This window comes from Pseudophryne corroboree, chromosome 4 (genome assembly GCF_028390025.1).
Source record: "Pseudophryne corroboree isolate aPseCor3 chromosome 4, aPseCor3.hap2, whole genome shotgun sequence".
Taxonomy (NCBI): Eukaryota; Metazoa; Chordata; class Amphibia; order Anura; family Myobatrachidae; genus Pseudophryne; species Pseudophryne corroboree.
In genome coordinates this window covers 269686730-269699735 of record NC_086447.1, presented here as the reverse complement: position 1 = coordinate 269699735, position 13006 = coordinate 269686730, and the positions used below count along the sequence as shown (strand labels likewise).

General features: G+C 48.0%; 1 protein-coding gene across 2 annotated transcripts in view; it reads right to left on the bottom strand.

Moving 5' to 3' along the window:
• Positions 1 to 13006, bottom strand: part of KCNAB1 (potassium voltage-gated channel subfamily A regulatory beta subunit 1) — a 698577-nt gene that overhangs the window by 98630 nt on the left and 586941 nt on the right. The gene's annotated exons all lie outside the window — the stretch shown is intronic.

Below are 13006 nucleotides of genomic sequence, written 5' to 3'. Positions count from 1 at the left end.
ACTGGCTCTACAGAGGCAAGATGTCCACCTCATCTTCACCCTCCGATATATCACCGTGTACATCCCCCTCCTCACAGATTATCAATTCGTCCCCACTGGAATCCACCATCTCAGCTCCCTGTGTACTTTGTGGAGGCAATTGCTGCTGGTCAATGTCTCCGCGGAGGAATTGATTATAATTCATTTTAATGAACATCATCTTCTCCACATTTTCTGGATGTAACCTCGTACGCCGATTGCTGACAAGGTGAGCGGCGGCACTAAACACTCTTTCGGAGTACACACTTGTGGGAGGGCAACTTAGGTAGAATAAAGCCAGTTTGTGCAAGGGCCTCCAAATTGCCTCTTTTTCCTGCCAGTATAAGTACGGACTGTGTGACGTGCCTACTTGGATGCGGTCACTCATATAATCCTCCACCATTCTATCAATGTTGAGAGAATCATATGCAGTGACAGTAGACGACATGTCCGTAATCGTTGTCAGGTCCTTCAGTCCGGACCAGATGTCAGCATCAGCAGTCGCTCCAGACTGCCCTGCATCACCGCCAGCGGGTGGGCTCGGAATTCTGAGCCTTTTCCTCGCACCCCCAGTTGCGGGAGAATGTGAAGGAGGAGATGTTGACAGGTCGCGTTCCGCTTGACTTGACAATTTTGTCACCAGCAGGTCTTTCAACCCCAGCAGACCTGTGTCTGCCGGAAAGAGAGATCCAAGGTAGGCTTTAAATCTAGGATCGAGCACGGTGGCCAAAATGTAGTGCTCTGATTTCAACAGATTGACCACCCGTGAATCCTTGTTAAGCGAATTAAGGGCTGCATCCACAAGTCCCACATGCCTAGCGGAATCGCTCCGTGTTAGCTCCTCCTTCAATGCCTCCAGCTTCTTCTGCAAAAGCCTGATGAGGGGAATGACCTGACTCAGGCTGGCAGTGTCTGAACTGACTTCACGTGTGGCAAGTTCAAAGGGCATCAGAACCTTGCACAACGTTGAAATCATTCTCCACTGCACTTGAGACAGGTGCATTCCACCTACTATATCGTGCTCAATTGTATAGGCTTGAATGGCCTTTTGCTGCTCCTCCAACCTCTGAAGCATATAGAGGGTTGAATTCCACCTCGTTACCACTTCTTGCTTCAGATGATGGCAGGGCAGGTTCAGTAGTTTTTGGTGGTGCTCCAGTTTTCTGTACGTGGTGCCTGTACGCCGAAAGTGTCCCGCAATTCTTCTGGCCACCGACAGCATCTCTTGCACGGCCCTGTCGTTTTTTAAAAAATTCTGCACCACCAAATTCAAGGTATGTGCAAAACATGGGACGTGCTGGAATTGGCCCAGATTTAATGCACACACAATATTGCTGGCGTTGTCCGATGCCACAAATCCACAGGAGAGTCCAATTGGGGTAAGCCATTCCGCGATGATCTTCCTCAGTTGCCGTAAGAGGTTTTCAGCTGTGTGCGTATTCTGGAAAGCGGTGATACAAAGCGTAGCCTGCCTAGGAAAGAGTTGGCGTTTGCGAGATGCTGCTACTGGTGCCGCCGCTGCTGTTCTTGCGGCGGGAGTCCATACATCTACCCAGTGGGCTGTCACAGTCATATAGTCCTGACCCTGCCCTGCTCCACTTGTCCACATGTCCGTGGTTAAGTGGACATTGGGTACAGCTGCATTTTTTAGGACACTGGTGACTCTTTTTCTGAGGTCTGTGTACATTTTCGGTATCGCCTGCCTAGAGAAATGGAACCTAGATGGTATTTGGTACCGGGGACACAGTACCTCCAACAAGTCTCTAGTTGGCTCTGCAGTAATGATGGATACCGGAACCACGTTTCTCACCACCCAGGATGCCAAGGCCTCAGTTATCCGCTTTGCAGTAGGATGACTGCTGTGATATTTCATCTTCCTCGCAAAGGACTGTTGAACAGTCAATTGCTTACTGGAAGTAGTACAAGTGGGCTTACGACTTCCCCTCTGGGATGACCATCGACTCCCAGCGGCAACAACAGCAGCGCCAGCAGCAGTAGGCGTTACACGCAAGGATGCATCGGAGGAATCCCAGGCAGGAGAGGACTCGTCAGACTTGCCAGTGACATGGCCTGCAGGACTATTGGCATTCCTGGGGAAGGAGGAAATTGACACTGAGGGAGTTGGTGGGGTGGTTTGCGTGAGCTTGGTTACAAGAGGAAGGGATTTACTGGTCAGTGGACTGCTTCCGCTGTCACCCAAAGTTTTTGAACTTGTCACTGACTTATTATGAATGCGCTGCAGGTGACGTATAAGGGAGGATGTTCCGAGGTGGTTAACGTCCTTACCCCTACTTATTACAGCTTGACAAAGGGAACACACGGCTTGACACCTGTTGTCCGCATTTGTGGTGAAATACCTCCACACCGAAGAGCTGATTTTTTTGGTATTTTCACCTGGCATGTCAACGGCCATATTCCTCCCACGGACAACAGGTGTCTCCCCGGGTGCCTGACTTAAACAAACCACCTCACCATCAGAATCCTCCTGGTCAATTTCCTCCCCAGCGCCAGCAACACCCATATCCTCCTCATCCTGGTGTACTTCAACACTGACATCTTCAATCTGACTATCAGGAACTGGACTGCGGGTGCTCCTTCCAGCACTTGCAGGGGGCATGCAAATAGTGGAAGGCGCATGCTCTTCACGTCCAGTGTTGGGAAGGTCAGGCATCGCAAACGACACAATTGGACTCTCCTTGTGGATTTGGGATTTCAAAGAACGCACAGTTCTTTGCGGTGCTTTTGCCAGCTTGAGTCTTTTCAGTTTTCTAGCGAGAGGCTGAGTGCTTCCATCCTCATGTGAAGCTGAACCACTAGCCATGAACATAGGCCAGGGCCTCAGCCGTTCCTTGCCACTCCGTGTGGTAAATGGCATATTGGCAAGTTTACGCTTCTCCTCCGACAATTTTATTTTAGGTTTTGGAGTCCTTTTTTTTCTGATATTTGGTGTTTTGGATTTGACATGCTCTGTACTATGACATTGGGCATCGGCCTTGGCAGACGACGTTGCTGGCATTTCATCGTCTCGGCCATGACTAGTGGCAGCAGCTTCAGCACGAGGTGGAAGTGGATCTTGATCTTTCCCTAATTTTGGAACCTCAACTTTTTTGTTCTCCATATTTTATAGGCAGAACTAAAAGGCACCTCAGGTAAACAATGGAGATGGATGGATTGGATACTAGTATACAATTATGGACGGACTGCCACGGTTAGGTGGTATAAAAAAACCACGGTTAGGTGGTATATATTATAATAATAATACAATTATGGATGGACGGACTGCCTGCCGACTGCCGACACAGAGGTAGCCACAGCCGTGAACTACCGCACTGTACACTGGTTGATAAAGAGATAGTAGTATACTCGTAACAATTAGGATGACACTATGACGGTATAAAGAATGAAAAAAAAACCACGGTTAGGTGGTAGGTATATAATAATAAATAATACAATTCTGGTCGGACGGACTGCCTGCCGTGTGCCGACACAGAGGTAGCCACAGCCGTGAACTACCGCACTGTACACTGGTTGATAAAGAGATAGTAGTATACTCGTAACAATTAGGATGACACTATGACGGTATAAAGAATGAAAAAAAAAACCACGGTTAGGTGGTAGGTATATAATAATAAATAATACAATTCTGGTCGGACGGACTGCCTGCCGTGTGCCGACACAGAGGTAGCCACAGCCGTGAACTACCGCACTGTACACTGGTTGATAAAGAGATAGTAGTATACTCGTAACAATTAGGATGACACTATGACGGTATAAAGAATGAAAAAAAAACCACGGTTAGGTGGTAGGTATATAATAATAAATAATACAATTCTGGTCGGACGGACTGCCTGCCGTGTGCCGACACAGAGGTAGCCACAGCCGTGAACTACCGCACTGTACACTGGTTGATAAAGAGATAGTAGTATACTCGTAACAATTAGGATGACACTATGACGGTATAAAGAATGAAAAAAAAACCACGGTTAGGTGGTAGGTATATAATAATAAATAATACAATTCTGGTCGGACGGACTGCCTGCCGTGTGACGACACAGAGGTAGCCACAGCCGTGAACTACCGCACTGTACACTGGTTGATAAAGAGATAGTAGTATACTCGTAACAATTAGGATGACACTATGACGGTATAAAGAATGAAAAAAAAACCACGGTTAGGTGGTAGGTATATAATAATAAATAATACAATTCTGGTCGGACGGACTGCCTGCCGTGTGCCGACACAGAGGTAGCCACAGCCGTGAACTACCGCACTGTACACTGGTTGATAAAGAGATAGTAGTATACTCGTAACAATTAGGATGACACTATGACGGTATAAAGAATGAAAAAAAAAACCACGGTTAGGTGGTAGGTATATAATAATAAATAATACAATTCTGGTCGGACGGACTGCCTGCCGTGTGCCGACACAGAGGTAGCCACAGCCGTGAACTACCGCACTGTACACTGGTTGATAAAGAGATAGTAGTATACTCGTAACAATTAGGATGACACTATGACGGTATAAAGAATGAAAAAAAAAACCACGGTTAGGTGGTAGGTATATAATAATAAATAATACAATTCTGGTCGGACGGACTGCCTGCCGTGTGCCGACACAGAGGTAGCCACAGCCGTGAACTACCGCACTGTACACTGGTTGATAAAGAGATAGTAGTATACTCGTAACAATTAGGATGACACTATGACGGTATAAAGAATGAAAAAAAAACCACGGTTAGGTGGTAGGTATATAATAATAAATAATACAATTCTGGTCGGACGGACTGCCTGCCGTGTGCCGACACAGAGGTAGCCACAGCCGTGAACTACCGCACTGTACACTGGTTGATAAAGAGATAGTAGTATACTCGTAACAATTAGGATGACACTATGACGGTATAAAGAATGAAAAAAAAACCACGGTTAGGTGGTAGGTATATAATAATAAATAATACAATTCTGGTCGGACGGACTGCCTGCCGTGTGCCGACACAGAGGTAGCCACAGCCGTGAACTACCGCACTGTACTGTGTCTGCTGCTAATATAGACTGGTTGATATTTAAAGAGATATTAGTAGTATACAACAATACTATACTGGTGGTCAGGCACTGGTCACCACTCCTGCAGCAAAAGTGTGCACTGTTAATTAATATAATTGTACTCCTGGCTCCTGCTAACAACCTGCAGTGCTCCCCAGTCTCCCCCACAATTAATTATAAGCTTTTAATTTATACATTGATGACTGTGCAGCACACTGGGCTGAGCTGAGTGCACACAGACTGAGTCACACTGTGTGACTGACTGTGCTGTGTATCGTTTTTTTTTTCAGGCAGAGAACGGATATAGCAGAGAGAAGTGAACGGATATATTATATTAAATAAAAGTTAACTAGCAACTGCACTGGTCACTGACTGTGGTAAACTAACTCTGTCTGCGACTCTGCACAATCTCTCTCTCTCTATCTAATCTATCTCTATTCTAATGGAGAGGACGCCAGACACGTCCTCTCCCTATCAATCTCAATGCACGAGTGAAAATGGCGGCGACGCGCGGCTCCTTATATAGAATCCGAGTCTCGCGATAGAATCCGAGCCTCGCGAGAATCCGACAGCGTCATGATGACGTTCGGGCGCGCTCGGGTTAACCGAGCAAGGCGGGAAGATCCGAGTCGCTCGGACCCGTGAAAAAAAACATGAAGTTCGGGCGGGTTCGGATTCCGAGTAACCGAACCCGCTCATCTCTAGTAAAAATATGGTGAAAAAGGGGCAGACTAGATGGGCAAAGTGGTTCTTATCTGCCATCACATTCTATGTTTTTATAATAGCAATATGTGTTTTATTAACCTACAGGAAATATTTTACAACCACCCACTGTAGAAGGATATGCACTACGGTACTGAACCAATATATTTACTACAGCAGAAGTTTACTTTATCCTTCCAAATAAAAAGCAAGTCAATAGGTCCAAGCAGTACAGTATTTATAAAAAATATTGGAAGAACTAATACATCACACCTATGTACTAAGGCAAGTATGGAGGAAATAGCGGTGCATTCCCAGTGACTTCCATACATACCTCCACTCAGCTGTACACGTCATAGCAGGACAAGGGGCGCGCAGGCGTTATAACTGTTACCATACAGGCTGCTGCACTTATCTCCCCTCCTAACAGGGCATTGATATAGTATATCCCAATAAATGAATTTAGGAAAACTTATGACTTAAATATATACCCTCCACCATCCGAGATATACTACCAGAGTGTTGGATCAAGCTATGCTTACACCTCACATCCTGCAGTACACTTAATGCATATCTACTGTGCTAGAACATCCATTTTTATACTTAGCGATCCTTTCCTAGATTACATGTCAGGATCATTTTTATTTGTTGCTTAAGAAACAGAACAGTCCTTATTTAGCATCCCCCGGCTGAGTCGTCCTGGAGCATGTAAAAATACTAATGCAATCATCCGTCATCCCTTCAGCCAAAAGATTAATGTGTAAGCATTTGGGGAGTATGACACAAGTTATCAGTTTCAATTTGTCCCCTTCAGCGCACATGCACAAAAAGGCTTGGAACGCTGCTCATCTCTTGGCATTTTCTCGCTTAGTGAGTTCTGTCTGACAGCAGAATACTTAGGTTTTATGGATTATGGGAAATAAAGCAACTTCAGTTTGTAAACACCAATCTGCATGCAGCAGCAGCAGCGAGGAGGTGATGTTTTAAATAAATCCATTATCTACTTTCTGGTTATTTTTACTTCTATCTATAATAATGATCTGCATTACTCTTTAAGCCAATGGAATGAACATTTCAGATGATTCCTGCTATCCTGGGGCACACTGTTTTAATCCCTGGCAGCTGTACTTGGTGCCTGATTCATGTTTGTAAGTAAAGCAAGAAAAAGCAAGTAACTTTGGGGGTAATTCAGAGTTGGGGGGTCATTCCGAGTTGTTCGCTCGCAAGCTACTTTTAGCAGCTTTGCACACGCTAAGCCGCCGCCTACTGGGAGTGAATCTTAGCATAGTAAAATTGCGAACGAAAGATTAGCAGAATTGCAAATAGACACTTCTTAGCAGTTTCTGAGTAGCTCCAGACTTACTCGGCAACTGCGATCAGTTCAGTGCTTGTCGTCAGTACCGTTTCTAGCGGCGGGCGAGCCGTGCAACCGCACGGGGCGCCCGCCGCGGCACTTTGTGACTCCTTATCTTCTCTCCCCGAGCGCTCCTGCGGGCGGAGTTTCGCGGAATGACGCGTTTGCGTCGTGACGTCACGACGCAAACGCGTCATTCCGCGAAACTCCGCCCCCCGAGCAGGAGCGCTCGGGGAGAGGAGATAAGGAGATACGCATGGAAGGAGGAGGCGGCCGGCGCGATGGACGTGAGGCGGCGGGACCGAAGAGCGGGAAGATGTAAGTATCCTCTCTCTCTTTCTCCCTCTTCCTTCCCCCTCACTTGAAACCTGCCTGCCGCACTGTGTAAAATGGGGACACCTGCCTATGGGGATACCTGCCTGCCGCACTGTATAAAATGGGGACACCTGCATATGGGGTTGCCTGCTGCACTGTATAAAATGGGGACACCTGCATATGGGGTTGCCTGCCGCACTGTATAAAATGGGGACACCTGCATATGGGGTTGCCTGCTGCACTGTATAAAATGGGGACACCTGCCTATGGGGTTGCCTGCCGCACTGTATAAAATGGGGACACCTGCATATGGGGTTGCCTGCTGCACTGTATAAAATGGGGACACCTGCCTATGGGGTTGCCTGCCGCACTGTATAAAATGGGGACACCTGCATATGGGGTTGCCTGCTGCACTGTATAAAATGGGGACACCTGCCTATGGGGTTGCCTGCCGCACTGTATAAAATGGGGACACCTGCATATGGGGTTGCCTGCTGCACTGTAAAAATGGGGACACCTGCATATGGGGTTGCCTGCCGCACTGTATAAAATGGGGACACCTGCCTATGGGGATGCCTGCCGCACTGTATAAAATGGGGACACCTGCCTATGGGGTTGCCTGCCGCACTGTATAAAATGGGGACACCTGCCTATGGGGTTGCCTGCCGCACTGTGTAAAATGGGGACACCTGCCTGCCGCACTGTGTAAAATGGGGACACCTGCCTGCCGGACTGTGTAAAATGGGGACACCTGCCTGCTGCACTGTGTAAAATGGGGATACCTGCCTACCGTACTGTGTAAAATGGGGATACCTGCCTACCGTACTGTGTAAAATGGGGATACCTGCCTACCGCACTTTGTAAAATGGGGACACCTGCCTGCCGCGCTGTGTAAAATGGGGACACCTGCCTGTCGCGCTGTGTAATATGGGGACACTTGCCTGCCGAGCTGTGTAATATGGGGACACTTGCCTGCTGTAATGTGTAAAAAGGGGACTTTTTTTATTTTTATTTTTTTTCCCCTGTGGTGGGTGTGATGATATCAGACGAGGCTGCGCGCACTTTAATGAGACCACACCCATTTTAATCAGGCCACACACCCTTGTCGGGAGCGCGCGCGCCGAAGGCGCTCGCATGCTTTTTCTTTTTACGGCTATATGGGGGGGGGGGGGGGCGCATTTTGAAATCTCGTACTGGGAGCCAAATTGTCTAGAAACGGCCCTGCTTGTCGTTCCTGGTTTGACGTCACAAACACACCCAGCGTTCGCCCAGACACTCCTCCGTTTCTCCAGCCACTCCCGCGTTTTTCCCAGAAATGGTAGCGTTTTTTCGCACACACCCATAAAACGGGCAGTTTCCGCCCAGAAACACCCACTTCCTGTCAATCACATTACTATCACCAGAACGAAGAAAAAACCTCGTAATGCCGTGAGTAAAATACCTAACTGCATAGCAAATTTACTTGGTGCAGTCGCACTGCGGACATTGCGCATGCGCATTAGCGACTAATCGCTCCGTTGCGAGAAAAAAATAACGAGCGAACAACTCGGAATGACCCCCTTGATCTCAGCAGCAAATTTGTTAGCAGTTGGCCAAAACCATGTGCACTGCAGGGGGTGGGGGCAGATATAACGTGCAGATAGTTGGATTTGGGTGGGTTATTTTGTTTCTGTGCAGGGTAAATACTGGCTGATTTATTTTTACACTGGAATTTAGTTTTCAGTTTGAACACACCCTACCCAAATCTAACTCTCTCTGCACATGTTATATCTGCCCCCCCCCCCCCCCAGCCCCCTCTGCAATGCACATGGTTTTGCCCAACTACTAACAAATTTGCTGCTGCGATCAACTCTGAATTACCCCCTTTGGGGGTCATTCCAACCCGATCGCATGCTGTGCTTCTTCACAGCCGTGCGATCAGGTCGGAACTGCACATGCAGTGCCGCATTGCGCAGGCACGTCGTTGCCCAGCGATGGCCATCGCCAGGTAGCAACGCCGCTACCTCAGAAAGCGGTCACAGCGGTGACCGCAAGAAGATTGACAGGAGGAGGGCGGATCCGGGCGGCAACTCGCCGTTTTTGGGGAGTGATGAGTCCGACGCAGGCGTGTCCAGGCGTTTGGAGGGCGGATGTCTGACATCAATTCCGTGACATGCATCGCTGGATCGAACGCACAGGATAAGTAACGCTTACCCTGGTCTTCTTTTTCAGGAAACTTTTTTTGCATAGCAGGGCTGCACAAGCGTTCGCAGCCCTGCTATGCAGAAATACACTCCCCCATAGGCGGCATCTAGTTGATCGCACGGGCAGCAAAAAGTTGCTACGTGCGTTCAACTCGGAATGACCCCCTTTGTGTCTAGAACAAACCATGTTGCCATGCAAGGAGAGCAATATATTTATATTTTTTCTGTGCAGGGTAAATATTGGCTGCTCTTGCATGCAGCCCAGAAATGTAAAGCCCCCTACACACTGGACGATATAGTGAGCGATATGGAAGATATCGTTAATTTTTTTAACACTACATCGTTCATATCGTTCAGTGTGGAGCCACCAACGATGATCATTGGTCTCCCGTTGTTTGAACATGCAGGTCGATATGGACAACCTGCATGTTCGGGAATGCTGCCGGGTGACGTGGGGAGTAAAAAAACTTTCACTCCCATCGTCACCCGCACAGCACCTAGGGGGTAATTCTGAGTTGATCGCAGCAGGAACGTTGTTAGCAGTTGGGCAAAACCATGTGCACTGCAGGGGAGGCAGATATAACATGTGCAGAGAGAGTTAGATTAGGGTGGGGTGTGTTCAATCTGCAATCTAAATTGCAGTGTAAAAATAAAGCAGCCAGTATTTACCCTGCACAGAAACAAAATAACCATCCCAAATCTAACTCTCTCTGCAAATGTTATATCTGCCCCCCCTGCAGTGCACATGGGTGGTCATTCCGAGTTGTTCGCTCGGTAATTTTCTTCACATCGCAGTGATTTTCCGCTAATTGCGCATGCGCAATGTTCGCACTGCGACTGCGCCAAGTAAATTTGCTAAGAAGTTTGGTATTTTACTCACGGCATTACGAGGTTTTTTTCTTCGTTCTGCTGATCGTTGTGTGATTGACAGGAAGTGGGTGTTTCTGGGCGGAAACTGGCCGTTTTATGGGAGTGTGTGAAAAAACGCTACCGTTTCTGGAAAAAACGCGGGAGTGGCTGGAGAAACGGGGGAGTGCCTGGGCGAACGCTGGGTGTGTTTGTGACGTCAAACCAGGAACGAAACTGACTGAACTGATCGCAGTGGCAGAGTAAGTCCCGAGCTACTCAGAAACTGCAAAGAAAATTCTATTCGCAATTTTGAGAATCTTTCGTTCGCAATTCTGCTAAGCTAAGATTCACTCCCAGTAGGCGGCGGCTTAGCGTGTGCAATGCTGCTAAAAGCAGCTAGCGAGCGTACAACTCGGAATGAGGGCCATGGTTTTGCTCAACTGCTAACAAAGTTCCTGCTGCGATCAACTCAGAATTACCCCCCTAGACCGCAGGTCGCCGAGTGTGTAGGGGGCTTTAGACAGATTTATATTTACACAGCAAATTAGATTTCCATTTGAACACTCCCCTCCCAAATCTAAATCTCCCTGCACATTGCATCTACCCCACCTGCAATGTGAATGGTTTTGCTCAGTTGCTTCCATTTTTGCTTTATTTTCAAACATGAATCAGGCCCTTGATCTTGATTGGTTATATGGAAAATGCATTACGGTTCAGTAATTGATAGTACGGAATCAGTATGTCATCCGGCGGCGAGCGCAGTGTGTCCCCTCGTGGGCTCACTGTGCTTGCCGCGCTTCGGGCCTGGTGGCGACCTTAGATCACCACACTAATCTATTCCCCTTTGGGTGTTGGCACGGCGGTCGGGATTCCGGCTTTGGTATCTTGACCGCTGGGATCCCGACAGCCGGCAATGTGATAGCCTCCGGATTGTACATATTCCCTAAATAAATCTTGTCATCTTATGCTGAGAACTAAACAAAAAATGTATATGGCATACTTGCCGATTTTCTGTCTGCCACCTCCTGGCAGCCAGGTCGGCATTATCTATCTGTCTAGCTATAACTTTTTTAATGGCTCCACCCCTGTTCCGAAATCCTGAACCTATTTTACCAGAAAAGTAGTACTGCCTGTATGGGTTGGGTTTGTGTGATCGGCGGTCACAATATCGACGGCGGGATCCCAGCATGTAGATGGCCGGGGGGGGGGGGGGGGTTGAGCACGTCGAAGCTGTGCCTGCCATGCGGCGGGATCAGTGGCGGTCTGCGCTTGATACATCTTATAGTTCCAATCTATGGGTGTCGTGGACACCCACGAGTGGGCATAGTCCCTGTTGGGATAGTGAGTGTCCGGGACTAATCTGCAACTGATGCTGCATCACTGTACGCATCGACCGGGATTTGCAATGCCGCAGGTGGGTGTCTCGATACAAACCTGGTGGCAGCGGCATTTGCATCTTTTCCTACTGCCGCTGCGTACACATTCACAGCTGCGAATACATTTGCGCACATTACTGAATCAGGCCCTCACAAGGGAAGAGTATGTGTTGGATGAGGAAAATGTAGGACACAATCTCCTACCTGTCCAGTACACTGTACAAAAAAACAAAAAAAAAACAAATAGTGACTATTTCTCTTACGTCCTAGAGGATGCTGGGGACTCCGTAAGGACCATGGGGAGCTCTCCTGAGTGTCTCTGAATAAGACTTTTGTTAGGTTTTTTATTTTCAGGGAGCACTGCTGGCAACAGGCTCCCTGCATCGTGGGACTGAGGGGAGAGAAGCAGACCTACTTAAATGATAGGCTCTGCTTCTTAGGCTACTGGACACCATTAGCTCCAGAGGGTCGGAACGCCCTGGGCAGCAATAATAAACCTCTAGGGACTAGCTAACATATATATATGCTGCGGAGGCAGTATATAACATAATCCCCCGCCAGTATTGTAAATCCGAGCGGGACCGAAGCCCGCCGCTGAGGGGGCGGAGCTTGATCCTCCAGCACTAACCAGCGCCATTTTCTCCACAGCACACTGCAGAGAAGCTGGCTCCCCGGACTCTCCCCTGCTGAACACGGTGACAGAGGGCAAAAAAGAGGGGGGGGGGGGGGCACATTTAATTGGCGCAGTGAGTGTGTAAAATATATATATATATATATTTAAAAGCGCTGTTTTAACTGGGAATTTTGTTTCCAGTGTCAGGTGGCGCTGGGTGTGTGCTGGCATACTCTCTCTCTGTCTCTCCAAAGGGCCTTATTGGGGAACTGTCTCCATATAGATATATCCCTGAGTGTGTGGGGGTGTCGGTACGCGAGTGTCGGCATATCTGAAGTGGAAGGCTCATCTAAGGAGGAGGTGGAGCAGATGATTGTGGTGTCTCCGTCGGCACCGCCGACACCTGATTGGTTGGATATGTTGAATGTTTTAAATGCAAATGTGTCTTTATTACATCTGAGATTAGACAAAGCAGAGTCCAGGGATAGAACAGGGAGTCAATCCATGGCTTTGACTGTGTCACAGGGCTCTTCAGGGTCTCAGAAACGTCCCCT